General features: G+C 39.3%; 1 protein-coding gene across 1 annotated transcript in view; it reads left to right on the plus strand.

Moving 5' to 3' along the window:
* The window catches only part of LOC132392746 (microtubule-associated protein 2-like), a 286,090-nt gene that overhangs the window by 123,370 nt on the left and 140,161 nt on the right, over positions 1-22,559 (plus strand). Inside the window, exon 3 of the mRNA XM_059967050.1 lies at positions 327-379. The gene's annotated coding sequence lies outside the window, so the exon portion shown is untranslated. The remainder of the gene's footprint in view (positions 1-326; positions 380-22,559) is intronic.

Below are 22,559 nucleotides of genomic sequence, written 5' to 3' on the forward strand. Positions count from 1 at the left end.
ACCCCTATGCCCCATTCAGTCTTCCAGATATTTCTGAAGCTGCTGTATTGCTAACAGTGCTGTAAGAGAATTTTCACTTGCAGCAGCATCCAATCCCAGAGAGACATTTGGTGTTTTTTTTAAAATTTGCATTAGAATTACTATGCTGTCATCAGAAAATAAAATTAATACTGTGCAGTGAATCAACTGGTAATTGTATGGAAGTGACTATTTCAGAATTAGGAAAAACATTTAAGATAAAAGCCATTTTAATAAAATGGACTCTTTAGCAATGATGGTGCATTGCAATTGTAGCGTTTAGCTGACAGGAATGATTTATTTTGCAGATTACGCCTGATTATTTTTACATCAGATTGTGAAAGATCTATCTGCTTGAAAGGTATGTCTTCAGTTCTTTGTTAAATGATAATGCAGAGTAATTGTTAAAATATCCACTGTCTTTTGAAATAAGGTGCTGTATATTTGACTGTTCGTTTTACAGTTGATTTTCATAATGAACATGCCTGTGATTGCATTTTGCAAATTTGAAAGACCATTATTTTGTTGGAAAGAAACATCTAAATCTTGTTTCATTTTATGATTTTTAACATGCAACCTGTCAGACAACAGACTGAATACTGTGAAAATCAAAATGGGGCATTGCACAGTTAAATGGAGATAAAGGGCTGATTATAGAGCTGTTGGATATTCTGTTAGATGACATTTTTAATATCTTCTTAAAACCACAATGATACTCCAATTTAGTATGTATTTTGGATTGCAGACTCTGAGATCTTTAAAGGTACAAAAATCTAATCAGAAAGGCTTGTTCTCACATTACAAAACAATATATTTTGATTTGTCGTAGTGTCAATCAATGCAATGCTCAGAAATACCTTCTGGTCTTTGCTTGCTTTTGCCGAAATCTGAAGATTGCAACCTATAACCCCTCAACCCGTTTTTATCCAAGCTCTCTTAATAATTTGCACACAACTTATGTCCATTTGCCCCACCCTTCTTCCCATCCACTTCATATTGCAGATACTCTCCTAGTTTTCAAATCTAATTCTACCTCTGCCTTGTAGCATTACAGATTTGCAAGTACAGCAGGTAAGAATGGAATTCGAGCTCAATAGTGATAATCTTATAAAGACGGAAGCTCTCACTGGCTAGACTTTTGCTCTGATTATAACCAATCAGCTGAGGTTAGAAGTTTGCTTGTGTCCTTAAATCCACAGCTTGAATAAACCACCACATCAAGAAAGGAATGTATTAAATTGGGAAGAAGAAAATAAATTGTACTGGCTAATTTTTCTTGCATGTAATAAAATGTAACAAAATATTTTTGCTGCTTTCAGTCGATAAGCATTGAACAGATTTTTAAAGCTTCTGTTCATTGTTCTAGTGAATACATGATGCAGGATGGTAGCATAGTGGTTAGCACAACCTGGGTTCATTTCCTGTTGCTGTCTGTAAGGAGCTTGTATGTTCTCCCTTTGACTCCGGGTGCTCTGGGTTTCCTTCCGCAGTCCAAAAAGACATAGTGGTTGGTAGGTTAATTGGTTGTTGGTCTTTAAATTATCCTGTGATGAGGGTAGGGTTAAATCAGGGGTTGCTGAACAGTATGGCTTGAAAGGCATATTCAATGCTGCATCTTGATAATGAATAACTACTACATTAAGTTAATAGAGTTAAAATTTTGGATATAGAAATTTTACCTAGGTACATTGAGTACTGTAGCATATCTAAGGAGTTTCATAGCACCAATAACGATCAATAATGTAGTGTTTGTAATCTGATTGATTACTCATAGATAGCATCAAGAAACTGCTTTACCTGATGCAAGAAGGTAGAATCTGTTTTGCTGAGGTTATATAGCACTCACATTATAGTCATGGAATGCTTACTGTTATTTTTAATCTAATGGAGATTCATTCACACCTGTTAAGTTTCTTTCCCCATTCCTCTTAATATGGATTTACAAACTGTCTGGAGCTCAGCCTGGAAGGAAGCAAAGTAAGTTGGCAGCTTTCTTTGTAATAAGCACCAGCTTCTTTCTAACTGAGAATTTTTGGAAGGTTATTATGATTTTGGAGCTCTGTTGTGGGAAAGGGCTGTGCTTTTCCGAGCCATTAGTAAAGAAAAATGGGATTGTTCACAGAAATATGCAGCCATTTCTGTGACACCAGAGACACGAAGTTCATGTGGCAGGATGTTCAATCCATAACAGACTACAAGGCCCCCCATCTCGAGGGACAGGCTCTCTCTCTCTACAGCTGATGTGAGGAAGATTCTAGCCAGGGCCAACCCACGTAAAGCCATGGGACCTGATAACATACTTGGTTGGGCACTGAGAGACTGTGCAACCCAGTTATTTGTGGTTCTAACAGACATCTTCAGCATCTGTCTGGAACAGCTTCCTGTCCCCTTCAAGCTTCAAGGTGGCCACCATCATCCTGTTGCCCCAGAGGGCACCAGTAACCTGCCTCAGTGACTACCCTCCAGTAGCACTGACCTCAACAATAATGGAGTGCTTATGGATCACATTAAATCCCTTCTTCCTGTTGCATTATTAACTGTAATTAGCCCGATTGTAGACTTCACCTGATTGACTTCATCTATTCCTAGTCTTTCCTCCTTTCCCCTCCCTACCACACCAGCAACCAAACCAAAATATTTTGATGTGCTAAATATGTGCTCCACTCATGCAGTTATCTGCTTTCTTCATTATGAGGGTAGTCCCAGGCTCATTTGGTTATCAACTATTCATGTACTTTTCCTCAACGAGCAAGTTAGAGTTACCTAGAAGTACTCAATCTAGGTCAAGGAAGAATCGTACAATAAAGGGATATCATCTGAATTGTGATTATCTACTTTGTTTTGGTTGCTGGTGTGGTAGTGAAGGGAAAGGAGGAAAGACTAGGAATAAAGATATCCTGATTGAGATGTTGTTTTCCTCATTAATTTGTGGGTAGGCGGTGACATGCTTGGTCAGAGTAGGGTGTAGCCTTTTCAGGTCTAGCCAGAATGAAGGTGACTGTGGAGGAGCAGGTACTTTTGAGTAAGTACATAAGGACTTAAGACAGATTAGGAAAATGGGCAAAGAAATGGCAGATGAAATACACTGTTAGGAAGTATATCATCATGCATATTGGTAGAAGAAATGGAAGAGTTCACTATTTTCTAAATGGAAAGAAAATACAAAAAACTGAGGTGCAAAGGAATTTAGGAGTTCTTGTGCAAGATTCTGAGAGACTGTGCAACCCAGTTATTTGTGGTTCAATCAATCAATGGCTCCAAAATCTGGCGACTGTGGATGAAATACATAACTTGATTCCAGGGCCAGACAGTCAAAGTCCTCTGAAGACTCTGACCCCAGAATCTGTATCTTAGATTGGTGGGAATGTGATTGGTGCAGGTATGATCTATATGAATTGAATGGGTTACACCTGAACAGGTTTGACACCAATATTCTTATGGGATGGGAGTGGCACAATAGGGAATGGAGTTGCCATGATTTTGGAGAGGTAGTAAACCTGTTTAGTGAGAATCTGAATGCCAAGAATGAGAGGAACAAAGATGCAAATGGAAGTTGAAAATGCAGTAAGAAAAATTACTTGATAGTAGAAAGAAAGATGGGTAGCAAATGAGGGTGTGGAAAATAGCCAAAAGGCCATAATTAAAGGAACAGTGTATTCCTTGAAGAAAGGAATAATATTTGCATTCACCAGTCTTTTGGTACTACTACTGGTGAGGATGGATTGCCAATGGTGCAGCAATCTCTTCTCGCTTCCTCTTGTAACCTGGGGAAAATTACATCTGATCCCGGGCACTTACCTATCTAAACATTTTTTTCCGAAAGTTTCAAAACATCCTCACTCTTAACCTTGACAAATTCTAGTACATTAGCCTATTCAACATCTGACTTTGCATTTGTCATGGTCCCTCTTGCTGGTGAATACTGAAGCAACGCATTCATTAAGGACCTCCCCTACCTCCTCTGACTCCAGGCAAGTTTTCCGGTTTATCTGTGATCAGTCCCACCTTCACTCTAGACACAAGACCATAAGATATAGGAGGAGAGTTGGGCCATTTGGCTCATCATGTCTGCTTTTCCATTTCATCATGGCTGATCCAATTTTTGCTCTCAGCCCCATGCCCTGCCTTCCTCCTGTATCTCCTCATGCCGTGACCAATCAAGATTCTATCAACCTCTGTCTTAAATATACATAAAGACTTGGCCTCCAAAGCTGCCTGTGGCCAAAAATTCCATAGATCCACTTTACTCTGGTTAAAGAAGTTCCTCCTCATCTCTGTTCTTAAAGGATGCCCTTCTACTCTGAGGCTGTGTCCTTTGGTCTTAAACTCTCCCACCATAGAAAATATCCTTTCCATGTCCACTCTATCAAGTCCTTTCACCATTTGATAGGTTTCAACGAGGTCACCCCTCATTCGTCTGGATTCTGGTAAATACAGGCACAGAGCCATCAGAGGCCTGAATCATTTTCATGAAGATAAGGAGCCCAAACCTGCTCACAATACTCCAAGTGAAGTCTTACCAGTAAATTTTCAATGTTACATCTTTGCTTTTATCTTCTAGTCCTCTTGAAATGAATGCTAACATTGCATTTGCCTTCCTCACCACAGATTCAACCTGCAAATTAACCTTTAGGGAATCTTGCACAAGAACTCCTAAGTCCCTTTGCACCTCAGTTTTTTGTATTTTCTTTCCATTTAGAAAATAGTGAACACTTCCATTTCTTCTACCAATGTGCATGATGATATACATCCTAACAGTATATTTCATCTGCCATTTCTTTGCCCATTCTCCTAATCTGTCTTAAGTCCTTATGTACTTACTCAAAAGTACCTGCTCCTCCACCTATCTTCATATTGCCTGTAAACTTTGCAACAATGCCATCAATTCCATCATCCAAATCATTGACATATTTTGTAAAAAGAATCAGTCCTAACACAGAACCCTGTAGAACACCACTAGTCACTGGCAGCCAACCAGAAAAGACTCCCTTCATTCCCACTCTTTGCCTCCTGCCAATCAGCCATTGCTTTATCCTTGCTAGAATCTTTCCTGTAATACCGTAGTACCGTAGACTCATAGCTTGTTTAGCAGCCCTGTGTGGCACCTTGTAAAAGGCCTTCTGAAAATCCAAGTACACAATATCAAGTGATTCTTCGTTGTCTATCTCGCTTGTTATTTCTTCAAAGAATCCCAACAGATTTGTCTAGCAACATTTTCCCTTGAGGAAACCATGCTCACTATGGCCTGTTTTATTGTGTGCCTTCAAGAACCCTGAGGCCGCATCTTTAAAAATTGGCTCCAACCTGTTCCCAGTCACTGAGGTCAGACTAACTGACCTATAGTTTTCTTTCTTCTGCCTCTCTCCCTTCTCCTAGAAAACATTTGTTCCCAATTTATGCTCCCAAGTTCCTGCCTTATAGCATCATATTTAACCCTCCCCAATTAGATACCTCTTGTTTCATCCTCTTAAACCCACTCCTTTTTGCAGAGAATTGGTCTTCCCCACTATTGTTGCCTTTGTTTGGTTATTTTTCTGTAATTCCCTTTAATCTGATTTTTGCATGTAATGTTGACAGTATGTAATGTATTGAGAAATCAGTTAATAATAATGATGGATATTTATGTATGATTTTCATTCAGACATTGACAGAGTAATGAAATTTATAAAGCAGCAGTCTAGGTTAATAACAATAAGTAGAAACTGATTTGCACTGTTTCCATAAATCATGTTACGATTACAGATTTAGATCATAATTATTTTTCTACTACATCAATCTAGCATTAAAAAACTTTTAGAATTTTTTGAGATATTTTACAGTAAACAAGTTTAGTTGCAGTCCATTTAATTGTACCACAAAAGAAGAGACCATAGTCCATTTTGCTTTAGAGCTCTTGAATGTTTCTCAGTTGTGAAAAAAATTCTAATGGCCCTCTATCTGTCTCTGTACTCCAGCTCCATATGCTTCAAGTACAGTGAACTCCCATTTTGAGCAATGGAAATTCTACAGAATTCACAAATCACTACCAAAAAAAAATGAGATGTTGTTGCTCTTCCAGAGTTCAAGTGAGAAGAAATAACCAAGTGTAAAATAGAAAATTAACAGCGAGTTCTGTCCTATTTGTCAAGCGTTTCCATTATGGAAAACCATAATACATAGTTTTTTTGAAAATGCACCCTTTCATAATGCAGGAATGTACTCAAAATGTACTCTTCTACATTTGAGGATAAGGTCAAAGTAACCATTTACTTATTGCAACTGGCACATGTGACAAAAGCATTCAAATCAAGGACAGCATTAACCTAAACACGAGATTCTGCAGATGCTGGAATTCTTGAGTAGCATACATAAAATACTTGAAGAACACAAGGCAGGCAGGCAGCACCTATGGAGGGGAATAAACTGTCAATAATTCAGGACAAGAACTTGCGTCAGACTGGAAAGAAAGGGAGCAGAAGCCAGAATAAGAAGGTGGGGGAAGTACAAACTAGCAGTTAATAGGTGGGACCACGTGAGAGGATAGTTTGGTGGAATGGGGCAGAATGAAGTAAGAAATGTCACAAAATAGGTGGAAGAGTTAACATATGTTGTCACCAGTTTCTCCTGTCTCTTCATACAAGTGGCAAATTTAATTTGCCAAGTGAAAATACAGTGCAATTTAAATAGACTTTTCTATAGTGAAGTTTAATTAGAACTATAATATGCTTGTTATATTGTGTACGCCCCTTAAAGTGCATTACTTTATCTAAACTTAATGTTTTAGTTTAAAAACTTTAAGTTGTCCTGAAGAAGGGTCTTGGCCCAAAACATCCACTGTTTATTCATTTCCATAGATGCTAAGTTCCTCCAGCATTTTGTATGTGTTGCTCTCAATTTCTAAAATCTTCAGAATCTCTTGTGTTTATCACTTTTACTCTTTTTAGCCATTTGAGAAGAGAGGGGGTTGAATTACTCTAAGACTCTGGGAAACATTCTTTTACTGGGAGCAAAACTCAGCAGAAGATAACAATATGAGCGGCTCTTGTTTATCAGTTGTTGTGTGGATCAAATTAGAAGGTCTTGAACTGGGTTGGGAGAGTGCGGGGCTGGTGACAGTAGTTCATAGCAGCAGTAAAGTCTGTAATACTGCAACTCACCTTCATTACAATAGAAAATTCAGGTTCAAATGCCATCAGCTGTCATTCAGAAAATTGAACAGTGCTTTGGAAAACAAATCATATTCTAGAAAAGCGGTTTATCTATTTCACATTGAAACAGTACTCTTTCATGACCATCCCCAAGAGGTTTCAGTATTTGCTTTGAATCAAAAGAAAATAATAACACAATTCATATGAATCCTAAGCAGGTAGAGAAGATAATTATGATTATTATAGTAATGGTAAGCAAAGTGATCAGTATTTTGATAGATAGGCCTCTAAAGCATGAATAAGATGTTCGCAACAGTAACATAGAGCGGAAAGAAATAATTTACAATAGGTAACTGAAGGAGGAAGATAAAACAAGGCAATACAAAGAATGATGCTTCATCCAAACAGAATAAAAGCCACCATTTTCTGTGATAATTGAAAGGATGCTGAGTATGTAGCTGGTCCCAGTGTGCTTTGGCATCAAGAGACATGGGTGGAGCTGTGCTAAGATTCGGGTAATTGAATTTTATGTTGATGTGCACGACTTGAATGTCAGCATTCACCCCATAGTGGAAATCTAAGGACTAATACTACAGACTAATGTTCTTCACCTAGATATATAATATAGCAAAGAGAATCCAGCAAAAGGTGAGCCATGTAATTCAGGATAAGAGATTATTTGGTGATGATAGTCGTGCTTGAAAAGGAGCAATTTGCCTACCTAGAAAAAGTTAACATTGTTGCAATATAAACATAAAACATTATATTTTTTCCCTTGATTATCCAATTATCTAAAACTGAAGAAATTTATTAATGGCTTAAGCTTAATTAGCTGCCTTTCTCTATATTTTTATAAAATATCTACAGTGCTGATTATAGAACAGGTTAAGGGAGTGTCTCAGCATTTCCAGGTCAGGTGCTCATTAGCTACAGCAGACGGATCACCTGAGGATGACCTCTCCATCTGTAATAGTGACAACCTGATTATTGAAGACTTGGAAGCAGTCGTTCCTTGTGGTGCGCACAAACTGAGAAGGCATCTCTGTCTTTATGGTACACTGAAACCATTAAATCGCTGATGTACTTTGAATCTTTGATGTATCAACCTGCAAGGAACTAGGTGATGCAAATGTAGCATGAATTTATCCAACTGGAACAAGAAACGCTTACTTGAAAAGAGGATTTCATGTTATCATCACATGTCATGACCACCATAATAATGACATTAAAAAAAAACATTTGGGCAGGTGCATGGATAGTAAAGATTTAGAAGAACCAACCTCAAACAAATGGGACTAGGTCAGTTAGAGGACTTTAGTTGGCATGGATAAGTTGGGCTAAAGGACTTGTTTTCTGTGCTGTAAGACTTCATATCTGTAAGAAGTGAAAACCAAAATAATAATTGTTATTATTTGAGTTATAAATTGACAGGAGCATAAATTCATTCTTATAGACCTTTCTGGCCCCATTTCTTTAAAATGCTTTGACAATTTTTAGTCCCCATGCTTCACTGGATCTGCTGTAACCTGTCTTCTTGTAGAATTTTGTCTCACACCTCACTCCTGCCCCTAGCTCTGCTTTGAAAACTGGAATGTCTTTTTCCCTCATGTCATTTGAAGGCAATTGACCTTTTTGTAAATATATAAAAATACTCTGGATGTTTTTTTTTTCTTGTCTTAAAGAAACTCAGACTTTGTACACTTTCCTGGCAGAGGCCAGTAAATTGGCTTCCACGCTCACCCAAATGCTAAGGAATGATTGCTGACTCAAAACATTGACTCTTTACACAGCTGATTTGTGACAGAGTTCTTCTAGTACTTTTGTCATGCCGGTTGAAGAATTTTTACACTGATACAGTACAGCATTATCTTGGCTGTCCGACATGCTGCAGTAACCAAGCTTCTGGAGGAGCAGCCAGACCTTTGGTGCAGAACTGGCAGTTCCTTTTTGACTTTCAACATTTGGGAAGTGCTGATGGAATGTACTGACACAGTTGTTAAGTTATCACCTGTCAAGTCGGGCACATGCCAGATAAATGCACTTTTAATGTATTGCAACAATTGGATATAATTAAAATTCTTGTGTGTATGCATATATATTTCTATAGCTTATTAGATAGGTCATTGTTCCAAGGAGTCTGAAATCTGTATGTAATGTTGGTAATAGGTGTAGTGGCAACTCATTGTTGGTCATCAGTGCTGTACTTGCAGATACTCAGTGTGAAAATAGTATTTTTGTGTTCATCATTTGTAACTCTGGCTGTCGCTATTTGCTGAGTGATATACCACATGAAGTATTGTGGCGCTGACACTGTTTATGGTAAAATTGTAGTCACCAGTAAACAAAAGATTTAGAAGAAAATTTTGAAATTTTAAGGTAAAATGGAAATCGATCTACGATTCAAATAGTTTGCTACCATAAACAAGACGGATTTAAATTGTATAAGGATACATCTTGCCCCTTATTCTTAGACCTCTTAAATATTATGTTAGCTCATCACTTTTTCTTTTCCTTACAACTTGTTAAATAGCTTGATTTCTGCACTGGGGTACTGAATTGATGGAGTCTGTTATTGCCACTACTGCTTCAGTCATCTTAGTTCTGCACACAATTTTGTCTTTTCTGATTTAATTTTATCACAGATTGGCCAATTCACTCAAGCAGTTAGCAACAATATTTAAATTTTATTCACATTTATTTTTAACATGCAAGTACCAATCAAAAATTGTAGTTGTGCTGAGTGTAATTGAACTGGAATGTAGACCTGGAGTGAGCATGGTTTTCAGGGAGAATCTGTTCTCTAAATAGTCCTTCGAATTGTTGACTTCAAAGCTCTGCTGCCTGCTAATAGTTCAGTAGTGGTCCTACATATGTGCTTTGGTAAACAGTAAAGCAAGGTTTTTATGGTGAAGTTTTAAAACCTGAGATGAAAGCAACTGCAGTAGCAAAGAGAGCCATTATTTGCCTTGTTTTTGTCTTTTTTTTAACATTTATTTCTTTTTCTCCCTCATGGCATTTATTTTTTAATATAAAGTGCTCAGGATGTTTTTTTTTCTTGTCCCAAAGAAATTCAGATTTTGTACATTTTCCTGGCTGAGACAGGAAGATTGGCTCATTAAGTGTTCATCCTCTCACTTGGTGTAGGAAAAAGTGGGAGTAGCCAAGGCTAAGCTTACCTTTAGACCTTTAGCCTGGGGTCCATCAGTACATCCATCAGCTCCAGTTATGTATTGGGGCTGATGGTCAGTTTTATGAGTGGAAACCCTGGACAGTTAAAGAGAATATAAACAACAGCTTTTCAAATGTTGTTTTGAGTGACTGTTTTCAAGTGAGTTCTAAACAGTAACAAAGAAAATACTGTTTTTCCCAACTTTGATCTGTCTTCCCTTTTGGCCTATTTGGAATTTGCTAAATAGTGACATTGTTGTCTTCACACAGTACTTTCGCTCAGTGCCATTGCCAAGCTGATTACCATATAGGAATTGTGAGTAACAACTTATTGTGCTTAAGTTGCAGCCAAAGCAATTCATGTACGTAATCTACAGTACGTCTTAACTTCCATACATGCACTGTCAAAAATGAAGTGACAAATAGTGTTGCAGTCCGTTGTGTGTTTCCAGTATTATTTAGAGGAACTACCAGTTAAGATCTAAGGCAAGATCAAAACTGTCATAGCATACACGAGCCCATCTATTACAGTGCAGATTTGAATGCAAGGTGGACAGTATGTTTTTCAAATGTATCAAACTTTCAGTGTGTTCTAATTGGCCCTTTTTCAAAAATATTTTAATCATTTATTTCAATACTAATAGCTTTTAATTGCCTCTCAGTGTTGGATTTGAGCTGGTAACCCTAACATTGGAGATAGATAAGTTACCGAAAAGATTCTGAAAGATGGGATCTTTCTGCGTTTGGAAAGATAAAGATTGATTAGAGATGTCAGCATGACTTTCTGGCTGGGAATATTTGGAGTTTTTTTTTGAAGAGGTGACCAAGGGTATTGATGAGTGTAGGACATTAGACACTGTCTGCATGAGTGTTCAAGGCTTTGACATGGTCCCACATGGTAGATTGATCCAGAAGATGAGATCACATTATTTCCAGGATGAGTGAGCCAGTTGGTGATAAATTGGCCTAGTTAACGTAATCAGAGGGTGGTAGTGCAGAGTTAATTTTCAGAATAGACACCTGTGACCATTGTCCCTGACTCCACAGTCTTCAAGCCTTGGTTGTTTGTTATATAGTGCCTATAAAAAGTATTCACCCCCATTGGAAGTTTTCATGTTTTATTGTTTCACAACATTGAATCACAGTGGGTTTAATTTGGCTTTTTTTGACACTGATCAACAAAAAAGACACTTTCATGTCAGTGAAAACAAATTTCTACAAATTATTGAACACAAAATAATTGATTACATAATTACTCACCCCCTTCAAGTCAGTATTTAGTAGATGCACCTTTGGCAGCAATTGCAGCCTTGAGTCTGTGTGGATGGGTCTCTATCAGCTTTGCAAATCCTGGCACTGCAATCTTTCCCCATTCTTTTTTACAAAACTGCTCAAGCTCTGTCAGATTGCCTGGGGATCATTTTCAAGTCCAGCCACAAATTCTCAATTGGATTCAGGTCAGGAGTCTGACTTGGCCACTCCAGGCCATTAACTTTGTTGTTTTAAAGCCATTCTAGTGTAGTTTTGGCTTTATGCTTGAGGTCATTGCCTTGCTGGAAAACAAATCCTGGAGGAAAACCTGCATCGTTTTCCTCCAGGACTTCCCTGTATTTTTGTTGCATTCATGTTACCCTTTACCTTCACAAGCCTTCCAGAGCATTCTGCAGTGAAGCATGATGCAGCTACCGCCATGTTTCACAGTAGGGATGGTGTGTTTTTGCTGATGTAAGGTGTTTGGCTTACACCAAGCATAGCGTTTAGTCTGATGGCCAAAATGCTCAGTTTTGGTTTCATCAGACCAAAGAACCATCTTCCAGCTGACTTCAAAGTCTCCCACATGCCTTCTGGCAAACTCTCGCCTAGATTTCATGAGAGTTTTTTTTTAATAGTGGCTTTTACTTTGCCACTGTTCCATAAAGCTGCAACTGGTGAGGCACTCAGGCAACAGTTGTTGTATGCAGTCTTTCCCATCTCAGCCACTGAAGCTTGTAACTCCTCCAAAGTTGTCATAGGTCTCTTGGTGGTCTCCCTCACTAGTCCCCTCTTGCACGGTCACTCAGATTCTGAGGATGGCCTGCTTTGGGCAGATTTACAGCTGTGCCATATCCTTTCCATTTCATGGTGATTGACTGAACTGTACTGCAAGGGATATTCAGTGACATGGAAATTTTCTTGTATCCATCTCCTGACTTATGCTTTTCACAGGGTTGTTTGGAGTGTCTTTTGTCTTCATGGTATAGTTTTTGGCAGGATATTGACTCACCAGCAGTTGGACCTTCCACTTTTACTACAGTCTTTCGAAGCACCTTGACTAGACACAGGTGATCTCCATTTAACTAATTATGTGACTTCTAAAACTAATTGGCTGCATCATTGATTTGGTGTGTCATATTATAGGGTGTGAATACTTATGCAATCAATTATTTTGTTTTATATTTGTAATTAATTTAGATCACTTTGTAGCGATCTATTTTCACTTTGACACCAAAGAGTCATTTTTCTGTTTATTAATGTCAAAAAAAAAACAAATGAAATCCACTGTGATTCAATGCTGTAAAACAAAACATGAGAACTTCCAAGGGGGTGAATTCTTTTTATAGGCACTGTATATATGAAAATGTAGGTGTTCAGTTGGTTAGTCTGTGGAAGAGCCAATGCTGGCAATGTTACCAACATAAATTTAAGATTGACAGTCAACACTGGCACAGCTCAGATTTGCATGCCTAGCTCACTGCTCTGTTCTCTCTACACCCATGACTGTGTGCCTAGGCACAGCTCAAGTGCCATCTATAAATTTGCCGATGACCCAACTGTAACGGGCAGTATTTCAGATGGTGACAAGGTTGTATACAGGAGCAAGATAGATCATTTGGTTGAGTGTTGTCACAACAACAAGTTTGCACTCAAGGTCAATAAGACCAAAGATTTGATTGTGGACTTTAGGTATAGAAATTTGAGGAACACACACCAGTGTTCACTGAGGGATTAGAAGTGAAAAGGTGAGCAGTTTCAAGCTCCTGGGTGTCAGTATCTCTCAAGATCTATCCTGGGCTGAACATATTGATGAAATTACAAAGAGAGCTATACAAATTACATTAGCTATACTTCATTAGGGGTTTGAGGATGTCACCAAAGACACTTGCAAATTTCTACAGATGTATCATGGAGCTCATTCTTGAATGTTACATCATTGTCTGGTATGGAGGAGGTCACTGCACAGGATTGGAAAAAGCTGCAGAAGGTTGTAAACTCAGCCAGCTCCATCATGGACTCTAACCTCCCCAAGATCGAGGACATCTTTAGAATGTGATGCCTCAAAAAAGTGGTACTATCACAAAGGATCCCCATCACCCAGGGCATGCTGCCTTCTCTGCTACCATCAAGGAGGAGTGCAGGAGCCTGAAGGCATACACTCAAACTTTTCAGGAACAGCTTCTTTCCCTCTGCCATCTGATTTCTATACCATAAATTACAGGACCCTGAGGTGTTTTGTTGAACTCTAGGGGTACAAGTAGAGAATTCCCTGTAAGTGATGACAAAGGTAGATAAGATGTTGAAGAAGGCATGTGATATGTGTACCTTCATTGGGTAGGGCATTGGGTACAAGAGTTGGGACATCATATTGCGGCTGAACAGGATGTTGGTGAGACTTGCAATATTGTGTGCAAGTTCAGGAAGCATGTAATTCCGCTGGGTGTTGCCTGGACCAAAGGACTTGTGTTATGAGAAACTGGATAGGCTAGTATTGTTTTCCAAGGAGCATAGAAGGCTGAGGAGGTGATATTGTAGAGCAGGGGTTCCCAACCTGAGGTCCATGGATCCCTTGTTTAATAGTATTGTTCAATGGCACGAAAAAGTTTGGGAACCCCCTGTTTTAGAGGTATATCACATGATGCTGGGCATAGATGTGAAAGGTGGTCACAGTCATTTTCCCAGGATAGGGTAAGGATAGTCTGAAACTGAAGGAGCATAGTTTTGAAATGAGAGGGGAAAGTCTTAAAGGGGGTCTGAGAGGCATGATTTTCCACAGAGGGTGATGGCTATAAAGAACAACGTACTAGAGAAAGTGGTAGAGGCAGAATGTTAATAATATTTAAAGGACATTTGTTATGAGTTCATGGATTGGAAAGTCTGAGGGATAGAGATCAAGTGTAGGCAAAGGAGACAAGACCAGGAAGGCACCTTATTTGGCAGGATGAGTTGGGCTAAAGGGCCTGCTTCTCGGCTGTACAACAATGTGATTCTATGAGTGGATGAGATATTTAAAACTTGGAGATCTTGGCAAAACTGAATCTTCACTGCCTCACTCCAGGCTGTGGAGGGCCAGCAGAAGTAACACTTCCCATCTGGTCTAGCTGCATGCAGGCAGCTGAGCTCAGTGAATAGTGCCTCACAGTAATGATCTGGCCTAAGATCTCCTGGAAAATGCCCAGGATGGAGTTAAAAGCGGTGGGATAAATGATTGTATAATATTGGTAATTGGTGCAGTGGCGAACCATTCTTGATATTCAGTACTGTAATTACACGTGTTCAGAACAAGCATTCTGTAACTTTGTTTTACACAGCTGTCATTTATGACTAATGTGATCTACAACAATTTGTACCTTTTGTAAAAATGTAACATGAGCTTTCTTCTAAGTTGTGACATAATATAAACAGCTTTGATTTTTTTTCCATTTTGAAGGTTAGCATAGTAAATGAAGAAGTAATATAGCTTCGTCAAGCTTGTTTTATGGTGGTGATTGTCACTGTCTAAATTTGAGCTGCTGACCCGATAAACTAGTGTCACCAATCTTTTTAAGCTCAAGATCCCCTACCTCAGCCTTGGTGAAAGGCAAGGTCGACCTACTAAATTGATTAGTCACATGCATGCGCACCGGGCAGAAAAGACCGGAAGTAAAACCCTGCAACCCGGTAGTAGAAATAATGTATACACACCAGGGGTCACCACCCGTTTTTGCACCGCGGACCAGTTTAATATTGACAATATTCTTGTGGACCGGCCAACCAGGAGGGTGGGTTGTTAATCAGACTGTTGCTTCTGTCCCATGCTGCTCACGTTTTTTCCACTGGAAAAACTCAACGGGTTTGTCTTTAAGTGCAGGGTGCTTGGATTCAAGGTACTGAAGCAGTTTTGAGGGCTTCATTGCCTCATTATCCGGGCCCGAACTCCAGCTTCCCGCCTGCCCGCCGCCACCAGATGCCTTGGCCAGGTGCGGCTGGTCGTGGGTGGGGTGAGAGGGCAAGGTAAGGGCTGGAGGTCTCTGTGCTGGGGCCGCGGCGATCGCAGTCCAGAGAGAGCGACTGACCGAGCGAGGAGTGCGACAGGGCGCGTGTAGGTCAGTAGGATCTATCGGCCAATAAAAGTTTGACGTGAAGGATGACTTTCAGTAGATCGCAGTGAGGTAGCTGCTCTGCTACTTACGAAACCCTGAGACCGAATTAGGTCGTCTGCAAATAATTTACCACCGGGTTCCCTACGGACATTCGGTGTGCTAAACAGGTTTAGAGGCGGCGCCCATCTGTCTGTGCTCTGGGCCAGTATCAACGGCATTTCTTGCTGGCCGCACAAGGTGGCCGGTTACCCGAAACCAAACAGTGATCCCTGGAGCAAAGGTGTCACTGCGTTCGGGCAACTGATGCCCTCGCGTGGGTTCAAGTTCAACAGCGGGCGTAACAGGGAATGAGGAAAGGTGCAGCTGACTCATATCGCCAAATCATATAGTTCCCTCGCTGCCCGGTGGTTGGGGGACCTCTGAAGTAGTGCGTGGCAGGGGAGCTACACACATGCGCACTGGGCAGAAAGAACAGAACTAAAACCCCGCAACCCGGAAATAATCTCACAACAGTATTTGTGTATTTATTTTAATTTTTTTCGGGATCTACTGAGAAAGTCTCGAAGATCGATCAGTCGATCGTGATCGACGGATTGGTGGCCACTATGATAAACCATGATGGTGAAAAACGGGATTTTAGTCTCATTCATTGTGAGCGATTTCTCTGATTAAAATTCATCAATGACTTGGATCTGAAACATTCAGGAGGAACCTGCTGGGTGATTAAGAGTGCGAAGTCCTGATATTATATTTTCACAGCAGTCTTGCGCTGGTCATTTGTTTCCTGTTTAACAATTCAACCTGCAGAATGAGAACCAGATTTTGCATGTCTTGAGCATTGTAGTACTACAAAATGTAATCATCTAATTCTGATGGGTTGCATGTGTAGTTGCCAAAGTTCTTTTAAATAAAAGAAAAACAGTGTGTTCAGATATTATAAGAGGCTTCTGTTTTCAATGGGAGAGATTCTGTGACTTCACAAATTGTTGTGGTCGGTTGTTGGCTGAATTTGAATTGAGCAAATATTGTAGAACAAGTGAATTCACAATTGCAAATAGCACTGGAAATTTGAATATGGCACAAAATATGTTGCTTATAAGTGTGTCTTTGTGGAAGTTCCGTAAACATGGCATGTCATTGTCACATTTTTTTGCAACTTTTCAAAATGTAAATGTTTCCATCAGTCTTTTCCAAGTATAATGTGAGGAAACATTAACAGTAGTTTGGAGACAGATTTTTCCAGTGTCGCTATCAATTAAAGAACTTTGCTTCTGCCTTCAGCAAGTGTTGTTCTGAATTAACTCAACTCATGGAAATTCCATTGGATTAGAAAAATAATTTTGGTTCATTTGATGAGAATTGAAGAAGTCATTTTAATGAGCGATTTCTAATTGCATTAAAATAAAATATATATAAGTATTAAAGGGAGCTAGTTGAGTTTTACAGTTCAGTTCTAGGTATTTTAAAAACACACAAAGTGTTATTTTTATTATAGACATTTTTCATGTCATTGAAAAGAAAAGGATAATAATACAAGGACATTTCTACATTAAAAGCAATAACTTGAGTCTTATTTTCTTTTCTATTTGCTTAACTAGGAGGATTGATTAATAAGGAATTTTCATCCATCATGTGAAATACTAGGAAAGCAAAATAATTGCTTCCAAAGTGCAGGAGCATCGAATATAATGGTGTTCAGATTAAATTTCTGTTATGAAGTTTTCTCTGTTTATCTTAAAATTGTTTTTTTTTAATGATCATTAGCCTTTTCATGTCACTTGTTAAGTGTTTCCTTTCAGGCCAGTCCAATAGGGCCTTTTGATGAAATTCCAATATCATTCCAGCCCATAGGATATTTAATCCACTTCATAAAATAGCAAGGTGTTTGATTTCTGCAATAGTGAATGATAAAATTGCAATACTGCAGATTGCTGCCTGGGAAAATTGATAATGCTGAGCAATTAGAAATATTTTATGTTTAAAATATTAAACCTTAGATTCCTTTATGAGAACTTAACCACCTTGTGAGAATTTGTTTTAAAATGTACCAAAATGATCTCATCTTTATAAGTGTGAGCCAGATACTCATGACTACTAGCACCAAGGTGAATGTGGGAGAATTACCATCCTGACTTTGAGATAAATGTTTGAACTTGCCTTCAACAGCACTCTGGAAGTTTGCTCACTCATGGGTGGGCGGCACAGTGGTACAGCGAGTCGAACCACTGTCTCAAAGCACCAGAGACTGGGCTCGATCCTGAGCTTAAGTGCTGACTCTCTGGAGTTTGCATGTTCTCCTTGTGACTGTGTGGGTTTCTTGTGCGCGATCTGATTTCCTCCCACTTCCCCAGGAAGTGTGATTTAGTAGATTAATCAGCCAATTGTAAATTGCTCCTAGTTAGTGTGCAGGTGGGTGGTCGCTGGTGGGAGATGCTGGTGAGTATTTTGTAGCCTGGGGGAGAAAAACACATGCAGGACAACAAATACTTTTTCGGGTCTTAATTCCTTTATCTGTTTTAGATGTTTTAATGCAGAAAGAGGGTATCAAAATAAAAAAGACAAAATGAATTTAAAGAAAACACAGTTCCTGCTGTTACAAGCACAGGTTAATTTCGGACCACACCCTTGTAGCACAGGCAGTATGAAAATAACTAACACAAAATATACAAAACCAATACAGTAGTGGCAATTCTAAAAAAAAACAAACATTAGAATCCCACCAACCCTGTACTGTACCTTACACACAGCATCAAAAATAAGAATAAATGCATCTCATCTTAACTCAGATATACTCAAATTTGGCACACATATGCTTAACTCCCAAACACATAGGCTAGACCTTGAAATGAATCCTCCTCACTCACACAACGTGAACAGAGATTAACACATTCATGTTACTCTGTTACATTCACATTTGGTCATGAAACAATAAAGAAAGACAGAAATAAACTTTTACAATATGTTGCCTTGTAGTTGAATTACGAAAAAGGTTAACCTAGTAGGCCGATAAGGAAATTTGCACAACCACACTATTCCAGCGCTGATCAATTTACTCATGAAAATCTGAAGCATCAACATGTAAAATATGCAAAATTACTGATATTCTAGATTTACCAACAAGTGTAAACTAATTTATATGGATATTATCACCTTTCTTCACCAAACCTGAGAAAAGCACTTGAACATTATCCTTTCTAGAACATAGCAACTCTTCGTTCTACTCCACCTGTGCAAAATTACATCACCGTTTTCTCTTGAAGGCACAGGCAGCTATTTTAGTATTACCAAGGTGGATACGTAAATGCACTTTAACAATAAAAATGATATTCAGCAGTCATCTGGTTACGTATATGGGTAGAATTTAAAGAAAAGATTTGTGTTAATGGGTGGTTGATAGTCAGTGAGGCCTTAATGAGCAGAAGCTCCTGTTTCCATCTTAGGAGGCCCTATAAAGAACAAAAGTTCCACACTTTATGTGGACTTGCTGTACCTGTCATTGTGTTTCATCACGGACCTCCATGTGGAGTCTAATGGTGGACCTTGTTGGTATTCCACAATCCAAATACATACCAGTTAGTAAGTTCAAACAACACACACAAAATGCTGGTGGAACACAGCAGGCCAGGCAGCATCTATAAGGAGAAGCACTGTCGACGTTTGGGCCGAGACCCTTCGTCAGGACTAACTGAAAGGAAAGATAGTAAGAGATTTGAAAGCAGTGGGTGGAGGGGGAAATGCGAAATGATAGGAGAAGACCGGAGGGGGTGGGATGAAGCTAAGAGCCGGAAAGGTGATTGGCGAAAGTGATACAGAGCTGGAGAAGGGAAAGGATCATGGGACAGGAGGCCTCGGGAGAAAGAATTGGGGGGGAGCACCAGAGGGAGATGGAGAACAGGCATATAACTAAATATGTCAGGAATGGGGTAAGAAGGGGAGGAGGGGCATTAACAGAAGTTAGAGAAGTCAATGTTCGTGCCATCAGGTTGGAGGCTACCCAGCCGGTATATAAGGTGTTGTTCCTCCAACCTGAGTTTGGATTCATTTTGACAGTAGAGGAGGCCATGGATAGATAAGTTAATTGGTTATAGTAAGATGCCCCATGATTAGACCAGGGTAAGTCAGGGCTTATATCACACTAGTCTCAATAAATGAATAATGTGCAGGCAAGACGTCCTGTTGGATTGGAGTTCCCATTTATTTGATTTGTGATTCTTGACTTTCAGATTGGAAGGTAAATGATTTTTTTATCTTTTTTTCTGAATATCAAAGATATTTAAAAACCCTTTAATATAAATTACTGATCCTTGACACAAACTGAGCATTACATAAATCAGAGAGTTCTAAGGGTGAACCCTCTGAAAATACTCTGAGGCCTCTCTATGTCTTGCCTGATCTCCATACATGTGGTAAGTCAGCTCATTCATCCCTCTGTTTCCAGTGAAGATGGGCGTAGGTGAGGGGATGGTATCTCTAATCAAACACTATTCAGCCTGCTCTAAATAAAATATTTTTACTGATTACCGTATTAGATTTTGGGAGCCATTCTTCTCCTTGGCGATATAAAAAGAGAATCCTCTATTCCTCTAGTCATACTTATTTTCATGCTTGTGTGATATTAATTGTTCTGTCATCCTTGAGGTGCTGTCTTGCAAATGTACACTTTCTACACAAAAGGAGAGCTTTTGATATTGTCTTGGATGCTCAGGAATCAGGTAAATTTTGACATAGTGCAGCATTCGCAAACATGTATTGGAAAATTAAAGAGGGAGATAGAAGAGACTGCAGATGCAGAAATTTGAGCAACATATCCTGATACAGATTTTCAGCCTGAAGTATCAACAGTTCTTCCTGCATATGCTGCTCAATATGCCAAGTTCCTGCATCAGATTGTTACATGATTAAAAAGGATGAATTATTTTTCTTTGCAGAAAGTTGTCATGTCATTTTACCTGGAGACCATGGGTGTTCATAACCTATTATTCATGTAGCCTTTCCAGTCAATCTACTTGATATTTCATACAGAATATTTCTCCTGAATTGAAGTAAACCTTAAAGCAATGAAATGGTTTAAACAAAATATTTATGATTAACTTTAAGTTCTGCAACTTGCATTTTATGAATTTTGAGTGCTCAGTTTGAAATCTCCAGGATATCAAAAAATCTTCATCAGCTATTGTCCTGAAATGAAAATTAGTACTATAAAAATATTTATACTGCAGGATGGGGATGTGAAAGTGAAGTGAGGAAAAATTCTCCTAATATGCCTCCATTCGTGTTGGTTATCATTCCTCTCTACGGAGATGAGTGTGTACAGTATATGCACCAAGCAGAATGATGAAAGAACTCTGAAGAGCCTCAATCTGCTCTAATGATGCAATAAAAGAGTAATAACATTATTACTCTAATGTGAAGCCATTGAGTTACAGAAATACAGTGCCTGTAAAGCTGTACTCCAGGAGTTCATAGATTAAGGATACGCGGATCTGTGGCTGTTCCCTTTTCAATGGAGTTGCATCAATGTCAAGTTTAATGAGGTAGCAGTGCCTGAATGGAGAGAAATATTGCTAGCATTGTAATGATGATGGCCAGACATGTAACGAATTCTCTTCTGAAAATTTGGAGAATGAAATATAGTTATCTGTGGTGGTTTCAAAAAAAAATCTTCTAACTGAAAGTATCTCAGAATCATAGAAACAGAAAGCACAGAAACAGGCCCTTTTGGCCTTCTAGTCGTTGCTGACTGTGATGCCTATCCATACTAATCCAGTTTACCAGCTCTGCACTTTCCTGTTGAAGTCCTTAACGTATTTTAACTGTTGTAATTCTATCTGCTTCTACCACCTTCTCTGGCAATTCATTACAGATATTCACTAACTTCTATGTGGAAAAATATACTCCTCAGATTTCCCAAATTCCTTCCCTGTTCCATAAATTTGTGTCTTCTAGAGCACCCCTGCCTTGAGGTAAAGATTTTAAATATTTATCCTTTCTATGTTTCTTTATAAGGGCACTCTTCAGCTTCCTATGTCCAGTGAGAATAAACCTAGCCTATGCGATCTCTTGTTCTCACTATACCTTTCAGGTCATAATGATGGCACCAAGAAGTGGTGACACTCTGCCTGCAGCTCCAGTGGGAATCATCAAATATTCCCAATTAGGATTACTGCATCTGTCGCAGCTAAGGGTGCTTCAATAAGCAACATTATTTTAAGATGTTCACAAAAATCTATCAATTCTCAAAAATTGACATATCCCATACGGCAGACTCAGGTCGTGAGTGCAGTTCCCCTTTTTAAAAAAATGTAAGCAGTGAGGGCGTGCTGAGCTACAGGTACGATTGAAATGCAGACCCCCAGCCACCCCCCCCCCCCCCCACTCCCGACAATCCTGCTAGCGAATGCACACTTTGGAAAATAAAATTGAAGACCTTGAAACTGGATTGCAGTACCAGAGGGACATCAGTGACTGCTGTGTACTTTGCTTCATGGAAACATGGCTAATCTCTCCCATTTTGGATGCAGCACTACAGCTTGATAGCTTCACCATTCACCATAAAGAGAGGTCGGTTGAATCTTTTAAAGGTAGAGTTGGGGGAGTATGCTTCATGATTAACTCATCGTGGTGCACAGAAGTGATGGCTCTGTCTCAGTACTGCTCACCTGAACTGGAGTAATTAGCAGTCAAGTGTCATCCATTTTATCTGTTGAGGGAGTTTTCCGCATCATACAGGTAGCAGTGTACATTCCACCTCAGGCCAACATCAGGTAGGCACTGGAGAAGCTGAACACCATGATCAGCAGTCACGAAACAGCACATCCTGACGTCTTCCCTATCCTTGCAGGGAATTTGTACCAGGTCAGCTTGAAGAAGTCTCTGAACAGCTACCACCAACATATCACCTTTAGAACCA

Source organism: Hypanus sabinus, chromosome 4 (assembly GCF_030144855.1).
Source record: "Hypanus sabinus isolate sHypSab1 chromosome 4, sHypSab1.hap1, whole genome shotgun sequence".
In the NCBI taxonomy this organism is placed as follows: Eukaryota; Metazoa; Chordata; class Chondrichthyes; order Myliobatiformes; family Dasyatidae; genus Hypanus; species Hypanus sabinus.